Source organism: Vidua macroura, chromosome 7 (genome assembly GCF_024509145.1).
Source record: "Vidua macroura isolate BioBank_ID:100142 chromosome 7, ASM2450914v1, whole genome shotgun sequence".
Lineage (NCBI taxonomy): Eukaryota > Metazoa > Chordata > Aves > Passeriformes > Viduidae > Vidua > Vidua macroura.
Genome location: NC_071577.1, coordinates 20,228,246 through 20,246,391, shown reverse-complemented (window position 1 = coordinate 20,246,391; position 18,146 = coordinate 20,228,246). Strand labels below are relative to the sequence as shown.

The 18,146-nt window shown below is 37.8% G+C and overlaps 1 long non-coding RNA gene across 1 annotated transcript; it reads right to left on the bottom strand.

Moving 5' to 3' along the window:
- Nucleotides 1-1,038: 1,038 nt before the first annotated feature.
- Nucleotides 1,039-3,128, bottom strand: LOC128810202 (uncharacterized). Its single transcript, XR_008437974.1, has 2 exons — nt 2,825-3,128; nt 1,039-1,518 (listed from the first exon to the last, which is right to left on the bottom strand). It is a non-coding gene; the product is annotated as an uncharacterized LOC128810202 (long non-coding RNA).
- Nucleotides 3,129-18,146: the final 15,018 nt, after the last annotated feature.

Sequence of the window (18,146 nt, the reverse complement as noted above, 5' to 3'; positions counted from 1 at the left end):
GCAAAGAATCTTCTTTGTCTTTCTCAGACATGCCAATACATGTTAGGGCAGTTGCAGGGTACATACTGCATAAGGGTAAACAGCAAACAAAAAGTGGGTAGACTTGCTTGTTTGGTATGTGTGAGGTACGGCATAAACCTCAGCACTCACATTACACACGTTTTCTCTCTGCTCATTTGCATTTGTTTTCAGCTAGAGCACTTTGTGCAGATGCGGCTAAAAACACTAGAATTAATAAAACCCAAAGAGTTTTATTCAAATACCCTCTCTATATACAAGCACCTCAGAAGGCATCTAGCTTATAATGAATTGCTGTTTCCTACAATTATTCCTGTAGCCCAATTTATTTGCAGGAATTCAAAGACTGGTAAAATGTTAAAATAATTATGGAATTATGGAACCATTCCTCCACTCCTGACACCCTTTTATGAATCTTAAACCTCTGTCTTTTGTTTGAACAAATGTGGAAAAGATTGCTTATAATGAGAACATGTGAAAGGGTTTGGGCTTGCTCCACACTGAGTGAAACAGAATGCAAGAATTTCAGAAATGGTTCTGAGGTGGAGTAGCACCTCTTTAACGAATTCTGCACTGAGCCAGGCCTGTTTGTGCACTCCAGCTGCCACTCAACAGGAGCACTGTGGCTTGCTTGGAAGCCCTTGAGTGTGCATCAACATAGCCACGACCCAGAGTGGTTTGTGTTAATTTACATATATTTTGTGATGATGATGATGATTGTAAAATGAAGGTGTTCTAGCTTATGGACTTGTGTAGCACACTTTAAATAACTAAACGTCTTTATTCAGTCTGGTCATTGTCCATTTATATTTTCTGTCTTGAGGGACTTTTATCTTAAATATTATTACAGCTACACTCACTTTGGGCACTAATTGCCGTGGGAGCATATTTTATACAGAACAGAAAATGCACCTTTGCCTAAGCTTTCCCCGCTAGTACAAGGCCTTATCCCTCATTTAGCCTTGTTTTGAATAAATGTGATGTTATTGTTTAAGAGACTGAACACTTTTCACAAGACAGTACTGGTCATGATGTTTATTGTCAGAAAAAGAAGTAGCAGCTAATGTTATCCTAATTATTTAGAATTCTTTTGAGTTAAGTCTTGATTCCAAATTGATTGAAATGAACATAAGTAAGTAGTTCCATTTGACTTTGGATCATGTTATAAACCTTTAACTTACACACACAGGCAGGAGTTCCCCTTATATGTTGAGGTCTGTTGGCACTTTTTCCTTGTTACTCAAGAAAGTAGGATAATTGTGAGGACCTTTTCCCCCTCATAATTAGAAGGAACAAATTGAGAGCTGAATTGTAAATGATCTTCCTTTGGTCTTTGTCTGCAAAATTATCTCTAACTTTAATGGATGTTCTACCATTACATCGCAATAATTGAAGAATGACATATAGTAATGGGTGAATGATGTCCAGCCACCAATTCCTTTTCTGTACTGCTCTCATGTCCTCTGCAGGAGTTAAAAGATTAACCCAACACCTGCGTCACTAGGGAAAAAAAAAAAAAAAAAAAAAAAAGAAGATAAGTATTCTTATTAAATAAACAAGGGAGGAAATCGTTCAGCCCATTGTCCTGGAAGCTACACACTATACATATAATCACTGTCAATGCAGTTTTCGATTTCAGAGTTTTATATATAAAAAACTTAATACAGAAATTCTGTTTTTATGGCTGATATATTCTGATTTTGCGAGTTTTTTTCTCCTGAAATCTTTAGCCAGTTTTTTTCTTACTTCCATGTGTTATACAGATCTATGTAAGTAAGTTTTGACAGGATTAAAAACTTGGGTTTGAACATGTTAGGTTAAACAGAGTTCCTTAAGCAGACTTTCTCAAAATTAAGAGTTCTAGCCAATCTGTATCTTCTGAGTGAAAAAATAAATATTATCATAATATTTATGTCTAGCTTACATGCTAACAGGAAGGCCACACAACTACAAAGGCACTTTCAGTTTTGCAAGTGAGATATACAGTGGGTTGCCTTCACCCTGAAGCTCTGCTATCCATAGAAACACTCAGCCAGGATTGCTCTATACCTAGTGAGAAAAGACCTTAACCTAGAGGGCAGGCATTGATCTAGAGATTCATCTCAGCTTCCTTGTATTGTGGTCCTGTGTGATAATGTGGAAGTTGACAGAATTGTTTTGGGAGTTTGGACAATTTCCCCCCCCCCTCCTTTTTTTTCTGATGTTCTAGGATGCTAAACATTATGTTGAGACAATGTTTATTGACAGAAAAATCAAGTAATAATATGAAGGATTAGTCTGCAAGAATCTTGTGATGGGGGAAATTACAGCTTCTGAAATTTAAGCTCATACATGGAGACCTGGTATTGCAGAATGAAGATTGATAACATTGACACCTTATTTACATCCATGCATACACTTTAAATTAGTGAGTTCAGATGGAAAGGTAGAACAGATTTGGTAGAAGAGTAGAAAAGACCTGGGCAGAGAAAGGCAATAAACAGAACTAATCAGTGTGTGCTTCATAATGAAAAGAGTTGTCTACTTGAAAAAACAACCTCCCTTCAACCCTTCCTCTCCAGGCTTTGTCAAATTAACATTAGATAAGGTTACAAATGCCTGTCATAATATCAATATAACAAGCATAGATTTTCATTCATGTTTTTGATTTAAGGCAACTTGAATAACAAAGTAGAATAACAAAAGGACAAACATCATATGGACTACAACACATCCAATGATAATTTTAGTATGTCATTGTAAGGAGAGCATAAAGGTACTGGAAAGGGAAAAAAGATAAAGGGATAGAATGGCTTTCCCCTCTTACCTCTCCTCCATCCTGCTCTGAGCCCTAGCAGCAGCAATACACCTGCTGTTGGTCATTATCAGGCTTTTCCAGATGCTCAGGTTTTCTCCAATACTCTTCCTCCATTCACTTTGCAATCAAAAGACCTAGAAAACTGGCTCTACTGGAGGTTGAACAGATAAGAAGTATTTGAGTACTTTTCAAGTAAAAAATTGCAAGAGTGACTTAAGGGCTGAAAAACAATAGCAAAGCTTTAATGAAGTTCATTTTGTTTGGCTCTTAAAAGATGAGGCAAATAGCTAGTTTGATCACAATCTATTGGAAAAATTACAGAAGACACATAAATTTTAGAAAATGGATATTCAGCCAACTGCTGCAATACAAAATAAAAAATTGTAGCTAGGGCAGAAATTAAAGGTAAGTTTTTAAAGGCTACAGTGATTAACAAGCTGGTAACCAAAGGCTGTGGCTACCAGTATTCCCAGTGATCATCACTATTAGAAATTATCAAATCAGGAATGGATATTTCAGGAAAGGTGCACTCTGATGCAAGCACAAATGTTGAAACTGAAGCAGGAATTAAACCACTCTAGTATTCTGTTCCCTGACATTGAGACTAGATGAGGACATTTGTCCCTACAGCCTTAATGATGCCCAACATTTCAGGTAGAACAAGCCACAGAGCTTCCTACAGAGGCATGTGAAGATCATGAGATATAGCTTCTCATCATGAAATGAGATGAGATGAGATGAGATATACCTGGAATTTGATGAAATTTCAGACATTCTCTGTCATGTGGTGGGTCCAAGCACAGGATAGGACATGCTAACAGTCTTGTTGAGACCTAGAATACTTTCAAATTCCTGTAACATAACTGACATGCCCTTGCTATAGGGCTGAGAGGCTGGTTTTTATAATGTGATTGATGCATATCATACTATGGAAGGCTGTGACTTCCTCAGGAAATTGGGGTACAGCAGGCCATAAGCAGCATGTTCTGAGTTATCACCTGCTTGCCTTTGAGGTGGGTAGAAGGTGCAACTTGCACTGATTTCACTGATAGACTGTGCGCAGGGAGCTCCTGCCTGTAGTTATGAGGGTAAGGATTCAGGACTCCTTTCTTAATTCCTCACTGATTTATTGCAGCAGACAGGTAATTAGATGTTCTTTGAAGAGGTGTTCTGAGATTCGTTCTATAAATACCGTGTGAAAGGTTTTCTGATCTATTATTGTAGTAGTATTTATGATCAATGTGTTTGTAAGTGATTCTGTTTCATTCTAGCTTTTGAGTGAAGCTGCTGCTGGGTAATGGCTGATGCATGTTTTGGAAGCTGAAGAACAACAGTATCTCAAAACTGCATAAAGAGTTGGACTGGGATTTTTGTAAGTGAAGTATATTTTGCCTGGAAAGATGTTGAAGCAGTCTTGTTCCAGTGAAGATTTGATGTTGGGAGACTCAAAGCACTCAAAAAGAAGCAAGCATTTTATAAAATTATTAAAAGCAAACTCCATTGTCAATATACAGTTTATAATTTCCCTGTTATTGATTAATTTTTGTATACATTTTCTTTACCCAAATCACCTACTAAGTTTTCTGACTCAGTTGTGGTTTTTTCCCCCCAGTCTTGCTGTTTCCAGCATAATTCCCAAATTTTTGGTGCACTTCCTTGTAGTAGACTCCAGGGAGACAAAAGTAACACATGAAAGTAGGAGCATAAAATCCAAACTGTTCCACTGCCCACCATATGTAAGGTAAGACCTAAGGAGCAAGGACTGATGTTAGCAGCTTTTAACAGTAGGGTCGAGCTCTTTGTTAGTGACCAACCTGTTGTAGGACAGGAACAGAAGATTAGATAATGTGGTATCTCTCTTGTATGTTATCTTTGTCTTGTATGTTACTCAGAGGAGATAATGATAGTAGATATAGCAGGAAGACACATTTCCTGACAAGAACTTGGAGCCATTGAGCCCAGAGAGTCCCAAATGGAAAAGAGAGGGATGATTTGTACTGAAAGTCCTTTCGAGGCTAAATAATTTTAGTGGCTTTTTATGTGTGAGCTCCAAAACCATGTTTTTGTGGTATCCAATTTAAATAATATAGAACTAATATAAAGAAGCATGCTATTCTTAGAGAACAGGGCAGACCTGGAGTTACAGATTTAAATAGAAGGAAGAGAAGTGAGGAGTATATATTTTGATTCAGCTGTGTTTGAGAAGGGTTTGAAAAACTCTTGTTCCTGGAAACAATGAGATACAAACCTGTTTGCATAGTTGATCTCTGGCCAGAAAGGATTCCTGTCAGGTGAAATATTAACCCATAAGGAATGCAGTTTCTTAGGGCAATGAGCTATTGGCTTCAAACCAAATTCAATGCAGAGCTAAGGTGACCATTTAAAAACATATATGCATCCAGAGGTCTGCATGACTGCCAGACCAGAATAGGATTATCCTTTCTCTTAGCTATAGCTTACCTGTTTGCAATTGGCCTGGTTCCATAGAGCTGAAAAGTAATTTCTAGATGTATAGTGGACAAAAGTCTATTACTTTGGTTGTGTCATTACTGCACAAGCAGGTGTTTATATTATGAAAACTATAATAGCAGCTGGGAGCTCTACTAGTAGTTCTAATGTTTCAGGATAAAGAGAGAGCTCAAGGAATGTTTCCTTCCCAGAGTCTCTGCTGGGAGTGATAATCTTCCTAAGCAAGGTCAAATTTACACAGGACCATGCGATAGGAGGCAGGAAAAGGGAAACATGAAAAGCTCTGAGCTTGTTGAAGGTGACAGGTAAAAAGTCCCAAGCCCCATTCCTTTGCAGCATGATGTGCTAGTTCTGCTAGTAAATGCCATGTTCAAGATGCACCCACTGAACCCAGCAGGTAGCTGCTGCTCCAGGTAATGCTTTTTAGGCCCCAGGAGGCATCTATGCTAAAATGGCAAAATACCAGTGGAACAACTCATTCTTTCTGTCAACTCAGAAAAGGCTAAGCCTCTAAAGCACAATCTAGACCACAGTGTTCATTCTAAATTGTTCCCTTTTTTTTTTTTTTTTTTTTTTTGTTCACAAAGTGCAAAGTATGACTTTCTCTCCATGGGCTCTGATGGACTCTGATGTGCTTTGCAGGTGTTCAATGTACAGCTGAAAGAGGCCCAAACATGTTGGAACTCACACCTGTGGGATAATTTAAAAAAACCCCAACTGTGTCCTCTGCAGAGTTTCTTTTTATAAGTACTATTCACTTCCCAATGACTTGGTGGCACTGTGGAGATACCAAGAGTAAGACTGATGTGCTCCTTTTTTTGGTGGGTTTCAGTTCACTCATAGGTTCTTGTAGATTCCTTATGATTAGAACCTTTTTGACTAGGAAGTTTAGAAGGAAGATGGGAAGAGGTAAACATTACATCCCAAATCCTACTCACTTGTGACAGTGAAATGGAAATTTATTCATGGAAGGTATATGACCTTAAAAGAAATAAGGCCTTATTGATAGCAATGTTAAAACTATAATAACTAGGAAGCTGGGTTAATCCACTCAGAAGGAAAAGGTGTCTCCATTTGCTGTGCTTTTATTTTATATTTTTCACAGGGTCATTCCAACATTCATTCACATTGGGTGAGCTCCTAGTCACAGCAAAAAGAAAATACTTCCTCTAGAATTTCTTCTCAGGTTAAGTGTTTGACTATAGCCTCAGAGAAGGACTGTTATGGACAGTGTCCAGGAAGTGTCTCAGCTCTCATTAAACACAGATCATTAAACATACTGCGCAATGAGTCATTGTGGCTGTCACATATAGTTAGGCCATGCTGCTGCTGCTGCCACTATGCAAAAGGCATGATGTTAAGCTTTATATCAATACAATTTTGTCCATGAAAAGATGCAGAAATTTAACCAAAGCAACCACTTTGCTTTCTTTAACTCCTCCTTTTATATCATACCTGTTAATATTGATCCATGGAGGGATTTCACTTCTCAGCAAATATCAGTGGCTTATAGACAGAGTTAACTGTAAAACAGAATTTGTGGACCCATAGTTCACATTGCTTTCAATGACAAGGAAACAAAGACATATAAGGGACTAATTGTTTGAAACACTAAGCATTTCTGACAAGGCACTTTGAGTAGAAAATGGAAACCTGATACTCTTGCAGAACCAAACTGAGCAAACAATTCTTTAACAAGAGTAAAAAAGAGAGAAGAATACAGCCCTAGAGGGGATTTGTAAATGCCTTAATAACAGGAGGCACTACTGAACTCCTATAATGGCACCTAGAGTGTACCACCATAAGATCACCTTTCTTATGGAGGTGTATGGAAAACAGCACATCAAACTGCACCCTCTGCAGTCAGTGATTAAATTGCTCAGTCCATGAACAGAGTAGGTCCCAATGTGGTGGAGATCGCTGCTACTATTTTTAGTCTGTATTTCAGTAGCTTCAGTTGTCTTAAGCAGGTATTGCCCCTCATCCCTCTCACAGGGGATGTACTGTCAACTACTGTGTGTCTGCAGCTGGGATGCAGCCTAATTCCAGCCTTCTTCCAATGTGCTTCTGTAGCACAAGGGCAGAGCATTTAGTAATCTGTGATTCAAGTACACCTGGCGGTTAAAGCTATTGCAGCACAACTAGCAGAAAAAGAATAAATTGTCTGAAACAGGTACTCAATGCTCGAATGGACAATCTCCTTCCTTTAAAAAAAACAGAAAAACCTCACTGATCCCATGTTCTGCTTTTATTTAAGAAAACCCTCAGAGCAGAATAGAAAACCCACTCCCCAAAAAGCAAACAACCCTTCACTCAAAACCACAATTCAGGTGAAAAGGTGATAGATAAACTAACCAATTGGATTTTGACTTGCTGAGATCTATGTAATAACTCAGATCTTGCAACTGGGAGCACTAAATTTATGTGAATAAAAAAAAAAAAAAAAAAAAAAAGAAAATCTAAATTTTGAAGAGAATCTGCCACCCCAAATTTAAGGAAATTGTATCCTGTTGTTTTATCTCCATTATGACAGCAGGTAAACAGATAATTTTATTTGTGATCCAAATAGAAAAACATTTTGGCATCTGTTCTATGCAAATAGTTGTTCTTGCTATGAACATGCTTACATTTTATTGCATTGGGCTATTTGCCACTTTATGTAAGCTACACCAGCTGCTCTTGCTCTTGCAGGACAGATTACTGTATGCAGCACTCTGGTTTTTCCTAAAGCAGATAACGCTTTGTAAAATCCGGAGAACTAAGTCTCTAGGAAGTGATTGTAAGTTATATTAAAACTGTGATAACTGAGAACCGAAACAGCCCTGAAGAACTGTACTAAAAATCTGCTACTTCAAGGGAAGATTGTGGTTGTGGATAGCTGGTTCTTTTACTAATGTATATTCTTACATTCTTTTACTTGTTATATTTTTTCTAGTACTTGCTGGTTTTGCTTAAAGTTGGCACACAATGAAAAAAAATATTAATAATAACCTTATACACTGAGAAAATGTCTATTTTCATTTTTATGGCAATGAAATACACTGAAATCAGTTTAGATCTACTGAAAAAAAACAAAGCCTCCAAATTCTCTTTGTTGCATTTCTGTGGCAGGTTTCATGCTCTGTTTTCCTGGCAACCTTCTGCCTGGGAAAGCAGCATTATGCAAATAAAAACTCAAATGGCAGCCACAGAAGGAAAATATAACACAATTTTCTTGACATCTTGGTAATATAGGTAAGATTGTACCATCACAAAACTAAACCAAATTTTTTTTTCTTGGGTGTAAACTCTGCCTCAGCTACATTTTAAAACCAGTTTTTCTATGATTTGGATTCAATATGGCTGCAAAATCATATTGATTCCCAATTTAGAAATTACATGGTTAAGCAGTAGTTGAACTTTGCTGGTTTGGACGGGTGTTGGTGATTAAAGTGCCCATAAGTATAAGGTTGTGTGGGCACTGCTGCTGCAATAAAAAGTCTAAGTATAATTGGTCTGAGGTGGAGAGAAGCAGCAGGGGATGCTGGTAGGAACAGTAAAAGCTCAACAGGGTTACGGAAACCTGCCAAATCTCCATCCTCACTGCAGGGAGCTCCTGATGCTGCCAGGCAGCAAGGCAAACAGATGGCTGTTGCCTTTAAAGCCAGTAACATTAATTTCTGTGCCTGTTGTGTATTTTTGCTCCTTCCCCTCGATTTCCCAACTCCTGCAGTAGCTCCCGTAACAGCCAGGCATTGGCAGACATGTTGGAAGGCAGCCACGTACGCGGGTGAGTTTCAGCTGAAGATGATGGCTGCTTTGTTTTGATTTTCCTTTTCCCCAATCTGCTTCCACAATTTGGCAAAGGAGTGTCAGGATTAGAAATACTGGGATTGGAGAACATGCCAGAAGCTATTAGAAGGAAGGAAGCAGAGCTATAGTAAATGTGGAGATGGAGCAGTGCCAGTAGGAGTGTGGGCATGGAGGTTTGGGTGCAATTAGCACAGCCAGACAAACATACCCTAACACGGACACTTCACAGCTACATGCTGAATAATCCTCTATTTTGTGCTTATTTTCAGTGGGGTATAGCTAAAACCTGTAGATAGGGCCCTGTTTTTTTCCTCAAAACCAGCAATAATGTGAACCTGATAAGTCTGTAGCAGCTAGAATTGATTTCATAGAACGCTCTAAACCAAGTGTCTGTATCTATAAGAGAAGAGCATGAGATGGAAAAAAACTAACATTTAAGTTTGTTTGCACTGTATTTCAGCTATTCTGAATGACTGAAAGAGTTTGGGTTTTTTTCCTTAGCTTTCTGAATATTCTAATGCATTTGTGTGCTGTTGTGAAGACTAACGAAGCACCAGTTTGAAGAAAGACAGAAACATATAAGATGCTGAATTTTAATTTTAGAATATCATTAAGAGAGCTCAAAGAAAGACACAGGCTTGAGCTGAGTTAGGAATTCAATGAAATATTTGCATCGGTTGACATGCAGAGTAATGATGGCATATGACTGACTTATCACCTACCTTAGGGGAAAGATTCTGCCCTTGTGCAGGTTTCTGACTGTTGATCTCAACCAATGAATGTTTTGTACTTTAAACAGATGTTTTTGATTTAGGCCAATGAAAGCTAATGGAAGCTTTTTCTAGTCTCTGAGGAAAGAGTGCCAGCCCAATCAAACAGGCAAATTTGGCACTTGGCATCTGAATTAAATAGCAAAACTGGATAATTTCCTCTTGCAAAAGCTGTGTGCCATCATTATTCTATGATACTCTAAAAATTAATAATTAGTACTGATTTGTTATTTTTGCCATCTCCTGCATTTAATCATTTAGCTATTATTGCTGTCTACCAAGAAAGACACTAAAGCCACTTATGCAAAAGGCCTGTCTGGCTTGTCCAAAATAGAATACAATTCCCAAACCAGCAAAATATGATGCATACAGCTGCCCAGCTATGTAATTGTAGCAAATATTTCTAGAAGCACAGCCACAAAACAAACTCAATAGAGGCATCTAAGTATTTGACAGGCATGAATTTCCAATTTATATTCTTTTACATTTTCCTGTGGTGTCATAGGTTATCACCATTCTTGTTTATGAGCTTCACATGGGGAAGCAAAATATAGCGTAGAATAGCCATAGTGCATTAAATCACAAAAATAAAAAAATCCCATTGATAAGTCTGATGGAAATGGTACTTATGACTTAATGGTAAGGTACTTAAGAGCTATATCTACAATAGATCTTTTATTAATGCTGTAGAACATGCTCTGTCAAACTAACAATAAGTATATACAAATAGATGGTTAAAACACCTGTAGATACTCTTATAGTCTACACAGAACTGAAATTATCATTTGGCAGAAAACCATAATATTTCTCAAGAAAGGCTGTAGTATAGGTATAGATCATTAATTTATAGCTTCCAGTTAGGGATGATCTGTGATTAAAGCACTGTATTATTTCTTTGCTTTTAGTCACAAGTAACCCTGTCTCCCTGCAGTCTTTGAATCTGCAAGTAGCTGAAGGATCTGGTGCAGACTGCAGAACATGAATGAACATTTGAAAACGAGTGGCAAGAATTTTCTTGGCTCATTAATAATAACACGTTGTGGAATTGGAAAGAAGATAGATATTGCTTTATTACCTTCTGTTCTCAACAGTCTTAGAATTTTACTTCGTATGCGCTGTATATACAGGCTTTATTCCCCTGCAAAGAGAAATGACATTTTCTCCAAGCCCTTAACTTACAAGTTGGCACAGTGGTATGTGTGATAAGAGATACCGGACCTCTGGAAGTGTATCTAGTTCCCTGTTGTGATGCTGCTGTTTATTGAATATCTCCAAGCATGTATTTTTGGAAATGAACTCATGAGTTTAGTTCCCATTTTGTGCGAGGCTGTTGATACATGCAAATTCTTTTTTTTGTGGGGTGGAATGGCAACCTTGTTTATTACTGTTACTGTTACTGTTACTGTTACTGTTACTGTTACTGTTACTGTTACTGTTACAGTTACAGTTACTGTTATTATTACTATTTATTACTATGCTCTTGCAGTACTTGGTGCTGTTTTGTTGCAAGCATTGCTTGTCTGTGGGACTACTCTTAACCGTCTGGAGTGTCTAAGTTGTATATGAATTAAATTATTCATTGAGGGTCATAAATTCTGGTGAGAAGTGCTGTGTAATGCCCTTACACAAAGGCAAATCATTACCAACTGGATGGAGTGGTAGGCATCAGAAATTTGGAAACTCTGAAATGGGGTGAAAAGTTTTTTTCTTTCCTATAGTGCTTAGAGAGTGCCTAGAGAGTGTAAAATGCCCAAGTGATGTATCTTTAATCCAGTATCTGAGGAAGATGCAAAACCTCACAGTAGTGGGCTTAAAGGTTTGAGGGAAATGAATTTTACCAGTCTGAAAATGTGGAATAAATTACTTGACTCCATCCTAAAGAGGAGGGTGAGGGACCTTTGTATTTTCTCACTGGTTTGACTCTGGGATGGGAAAATTTTCTCACAGCTGGGGGATTTAGTAATCTTCTGGCTGCAGGCTTTGAACTGAAAATACACCCTACTATCAGTGCTAGGTTCCTCAGGCCCTAATATGGGATTATGGTGATAACTGCATGGTTTAATAAAATATTGTAGTTGGGATTTGAGCAGGAGCTGCTCAGATCATGCCAGCATAAGCACTGGCCACAAAAACAGGACATGTAAACTCTCAGCCCTGCTTAGAGCAGAAGGCAACATGCCAGTAAACAGGCAATGCTTCTAACAGATGCTGAGGTTATAAGACTTAAGGTTATAAGATGTTTAAAACCAGATTTTTACAAAAGCTGACATGGTAGAATCTCGTGGGTTTATACAGGCTGCATGACATATATTAATGCTGCACTTGGTGTAGGCACCAAGATCTAAATCAGTTTCAGGGAAAGGAAGAAAGAAATCAAATATTTAATCAAGGCACTGTTCAAGTTCACAATGTGCGTGAAGGTGGAAGGCCTGTGTGAACACACTTCTAGGGGGAGTGAAATCCTGCACTGATCATTTCAGGGAAACAGAAGTCCTAAAACACCCAGTAAATCTGCTGAGGTTCTTTCCCTTCATTTCCCGTTCAGAGCTAGAAGTGGAGGAGAGAAATGTACCACGTGTGGTTTACCCCAGTTGACCGTATTGTGGTGTCTGGGTTCTCAGAAAGCCCTAAAAGCTTTCTGTCAAACTATGACTTTTTCAGTGAGAAATGGGTTCATACAATGTAATTGGACTGTTTTCATCACCTGAGCCTCCTTCCTGAATTGCTGCTTGCTTCTCACTTTGACTCAGCTACCCAGTGGTCCCTGCTTCTGGGGTCAGCTGGAATATTTTCAAAATAACGGGCTAAAATCCAAGAATGTACCAAAAGCTGCCCAGCCACCAAATGCTCCTGAACTAATTTCAAACATTACTTGGGAGTGATTCTTCTTACATTTTGGAAATGTCTTACAGCTATAATGGGAAGCTGATAGTGTCCTGCAAACATGTCTCTCTTAAGGTTTAGTGCATGTTTGTTATTAAAAATGTTATTGAAAAGCAGAATCAGAGTGATAGCAGCAAACCTTTCTTCCATGCCACTCTGAAAGACTTGCTTGTGTAATATAATCAAATCATTAGGAAATGCTTCTTCCTGAGAAAAATACAACAAAAGGACTAAAGTCATTGTGTTTATACAGGACTCCATAAGAATTTTATTTGGCTATCTATTGTGATAGCTCATCCTTGCTGCCTACATCTACAATGGGTAGCACAGTTATTCCAACTCATGAAGTGGACACATAAAGTGCCCACAAAGATTATACACTCTCAAAATTTTTTTGTTTCATTAAAAAAAAAAAAAAAAAAAGATGAATTGCTGTTACGGAACATATCTTACATTGAATTTATCTATATTGTTACCTAATATTTAATCATTGTTTAAATTGGTCCTGCAATGGAGTTTAGCGACTATATGTGGCTGATGTGGAATATCTGGTCAGACAGAATCAGGATAATCTTTCACTTTCCATTTCCATAAAATTTTATGAAAAAATTCTTAAATTCTTTATAGATTTACAGTTGCCTTAATTAGTGTTTGAAACCCTAGTGACAGGGAAATTTCATGTGGTTCAATGTTTGTTTTTCAATCTGCCGACTAACCAGAAACCTCTATGTATTTTCAGTGCCATACATCTTGGACCACGGTCTCAGCTTCTGAGTCCTTGTGCTTCAGGTTGGGATGTATACACATAGACATCCAGAAATACTATGAAGAACTTAAATAAGGTTATTCAGCAATAAATTAGCATTTCTGGTTTTGGCTGGCTTTTAAGTTTGCATCTGCAAACAGCTGAAGATCAAAGGCTGAGACTTCTGTATTTGTTAATCTAATTTTACATCTCATTCTTCAAATAGCATAAGTATTTTAATTTTTTGCAGATTATCAGTACATCTTCCTTCATTGTGCTGTTTCAGGAGCATTCAGTAAGCCTTACAAAGTCATGATCATACCTATTTTCTGGGATGTTCTTCTTCTTTCAGTATAAATCTCACATTTAAACTCCATAATAAGAGATATTGGCAAATTCTGTTCAAAGAATTCATTGCCTTTGTAGCATAGATCTGCTTTTAATTTAGAATGTGTTCCTATTGTTTCCTTTTTTTGCAGCATTACTGGACAAGAGGACCTTGTGCACTTTTGCAATGATTTGCAAAAACGCCCTGAAACAACCTTTACTGAGACTATGTTTTGTACTAGTTGAAATTATATTTGTGAGTGTTTGATAACACAAAATTAAGTGATACTCATCAGACAGGCATTGTTGACTGGCAAATTCACGGAAAGTGAAGAAAGAGGAGGAGGAGTGTGTGGGTAAGGATGGCTATTCTGTAGTAGCTAGCTGACTGTGATTTCAGAGAATAAATCTAATTTTTTTCTGAGGGGATTCCCTGAATTTGCACCTGGGATTCCTAGAAGTAAGGGTGTCTTGAGTCTGAAATGATGAAAATTTTAATGGCATTCCAAGTTTTTCCATACATTTTTTGTGAATGGTAGCTTTCCAGAAACCATTGTAAAAATCAAGGAAATTACAGAAATACTACTAAGTAGTGAAGCTCTGCATGAGTTGTCTATTTTAGCAGGGTTCAGAGTTTCAAGAAAATCAAGTAACTGATAGATGGTCACACTCCTGGTTGGCCTTAGGGCCAGCTGCCACTCTGCATACATGAATGCATACGAGTCATCTAAATGCCTTGGGGAGGAGGTTGCCCCATGGGTTAGGGTAACATGACAGCTTGTTGGAAATTAGAGCAGAGAGAGAGGGCCCTGCAGAAGTTTATAAACAGAACAGGTGGCAGAAAGTAAGGGGTAATCACACATTTTAAATTAAAAAGGAAAAAAAAAATCTCTGCGGGCAGTATGGCCCCAAAATCTTCAGCTAGGTCTAGGAGGGCTCCTGTGAGATTCAATGCTTCAGTCACCTAGCAGGCATACTTTGGTAGGCTGCTCTGCCCCCCAAAAAACTGTTCCCTTAGTGTTCTGTACAGGATTTATATGCTTCACTGAAAGTCCACCTGCTGCATGTATATGTCAACAATCAGCTCCTGAACAGCCATTCAGGGCAATGGGGTTTGGTGTTGTTTTGTCTTTGGGGTAGACTTTTGGGATATATGCTGCAATTCCTTGGCTCATACAAGGCGTAATGAGAAACAGTTGAAAAATTATCTGAATAGTCTTGCTTCTTCTAGTAATAAGGAGTTAAAGGATGCAGATCCTAAACTGCATGATGCACTACTCTCAGATCTTTCCAATACTGACTTTCAAACTTTTGTTAGTAGAAGTACAAACTGGCCTGGTGAAACAGATTCATGCCCTATGCTGTCAGTGTAGCAGTGATGCTGAGAGCACAGGGAAGTCTAGAAAGCAACCAGATTTTTATTTCTTAAGATCATTTGTATAAGGAAAAATAATGGAAATATGTGAATGCAAAAAACTTGTTTTCTAGTATTTTAAGAGTCTCCAGGTCTCATCAACAGGGTCTCAGTGTGGTAATATTCCATTATTTCAGAGAAGATTCAGAGATATCCTTGTGTGTAATATATATAGCTTCTAAATAAAAAGGCAAACAAAAGAATTTGTCAAAAGCCTTGATTTCACTTATAGTACTTCCTCTTTCCTTGCTTCTAGTTTACCATTGCTTCAAGTCTGGGTAGTGGCGGTCTGTGTACATGACTTATGTGAACAATTGTAAGAATCTTCTTTGTACATTTCCATTTTTCTTGTTTTTTCATCATTGTTTTATCCTTCCCACTTGCTGTTCACAGTGACTGACCATTCACCTTTTGAAATATTGCTGGCATTCTTATTCTCCTATTCACTCTCTGCTTCTGAGCACCCAGGCCCTGAAAGTCGAAAAGCCAAGGCTGTGTGGCAGGTGGGCAAGTGCTTCTTATGCAAATACATTAATTTGCATTTGAATGTACCATTTGCATACAAATGCTTTCATTCATAGGAATAAAAAGATTCTCTCTATGTGCACCATTTGTGCAAAGAAAAATTGGATTAATGAAATTACTCAGAAAAGTAGGGGAGAGATCAGGTCTCCTGCCATTTTCACTTTGGTATTATGCTTACAATTTAATAATGTACGTCTGAGAAGAATCAAAATTCAATTTTCAAGTACTGTTGATTTTTAAACTTTGTACTGCATGAGATTTTTGTTGGCTTTCCATGGTGTGCATACAGAGCCAAATAGTGTAGACCTAAAGTGGTCTCAATTCTAACTGGGACCTCTTCTAACTAGAGATGAAGAAGGTCAAATACAATTTCTCCTCAGAATTGCTGATATTGAGCAGAAACTCTGAAAGTCTTTCACTCTTAAATTTTTTAGATCTATAGTAGATACATTTGTACTTGAATCTGTGGCTTTTTAATACCCTTTACTTGAGATCATCACTAGCATAGGCACACCTGCTTCTTAACTTGGCTCACAATTCTGTATACAAATCACTTTTCTATCAGGAATTACCAGTTAAATGAAAAGTGTGTCAAAAAAACCTAAATAGTACTATGTATGTAAATAATTTGAGTGGTGTCATCAGCAAAGAAACAGTCATCATAAGAGATAAGGTCAGCCAATGCTTGAAAACAGACTATTGGCAACACTTTTAAAAATTATTTTTACTTTTTGACTTGCATTTTAAGTGGGATGGGAGGAACTGTTGGAAGAGCGCACTTGTTTAAGTTTTGAAATTTTTCTTTATGTATTAGATGTTGAGCTGACCAAAAATGTCTTTTAAAAATGTTCTGATATGACAGCTACTAGTCTTTGTGACAAAAAAATTCAGAGCCTGTAATCTTCCACCAGAAACTTCTCTCTGGACACTGAAATGATTCTGTGAAGACCTGAACTCATGGCTCTGCTCAGATGAAAATGATCTGAAGAAAATTCTGAGGTAAGAAGAGGTGGTTATAGTGTTTCTTAAGACATTTCATCCCAAAACCCTGATTTTGTTCCAATTGTTTAGGAGATTAAATAGGTTAATGGAAAAGATATGTAACTCTGTAGTGCCTGTTTATTTCTGTCATGCAGAACCTAAGACATTCAATTACAGTCCTAGGTGCACAGCCAAAGATCAGGTACTGATCTTTGAAGACGCAGATACTGCAAGGTACTGAAGATGCAGATACTGCAAGGTTTATTACTTGGCTTCCTGTGTTTTGCAGTGTGTAATGGTGTGGTCTGGAAACTACTAGTTCAGTGCTTGTGGCGGCTTTAGAGTAGGTAGTGCGGTGCAGTCAGAGTGACCAAAGCTGTGAAACAGTTGTTTCTTTTACAAATGCACGTTGTAACTGAGCTCGGTAGAAATCTGTATCTGAATCTTAGAAGCCCCAAGTAAGGGAGATTATCACCCAGAAACCGACATCAGGACAGTGACTACAGGGGAGGTATTTGGCAGAGGTGATGTTGTCTAGCAGTCTACTGCTACTTGTGGTGAAGAGAGAGCCAACAGCTAAGCAGGTGGGGAGTGATATGGTGAGACTGTCCTAGAATCCAGTTAACTTAAAAATTTTTCTAAAGTTAATGTTTGCAGTGGCCTAAAGTAGAAGCAGGCATGGAAAAAGTTTGATTCTTCTTGTGCCTTGCACCTTCTCAAAGGCACCTCATAGCAGCGTAGAGGAGCTCTAACACTTTTATAAATCCAACACATTAACTAGATAATTTATAGTCATTACAGTCAATATGTGTTTCAAAAATCCAAGGAAAGAATAGGATGGGGTTATTCCTGGCTAGTGTTTGGAAAGATAAAAAAGAAATAACAGGAAGATGTTTCACAGCTTTTTCAGAACCACAACTCAAAGGAATCATTATAAAGTGAAGAAGTAAAGGCCAGTGTCGCCGCCTTGCACAGAAGGATCTAAAAACTTTTTGTATTTTCTATCTCTGATTTCATTACTCCTAATAACTCTTTTCCTGATGGAAGGTAAAGAGGCACCTGAAATATAGATTTGAGTCCTTTTAGTTAAACCTTTATCTCTTTGTCATAGCGGGTTTTTTTCTTCTGTAGTTTCATTCATCTGCTCTACTGGAACTTTCAGTCGCACAGCGTTAAAATATGGCTGTTCTGAGCTAATATGCATTAACTTTTTAAAACCTGTTTTATACATAACCTATTGTATTAATATAAAACGTTAAGGCCATTTTTTCGTTTCCTGGGAATGGCCCATTACATTGTGAGCAATCTACTCTTGCTTTTTTAGAAAAGACTTTGAACTCAATACAAAAGGAAAATATAATCATGTACAACTATAAAGACTGCTTTTTTCCCTTTTGTGCAGAGTAACAGAGGTGGATGAGTAGC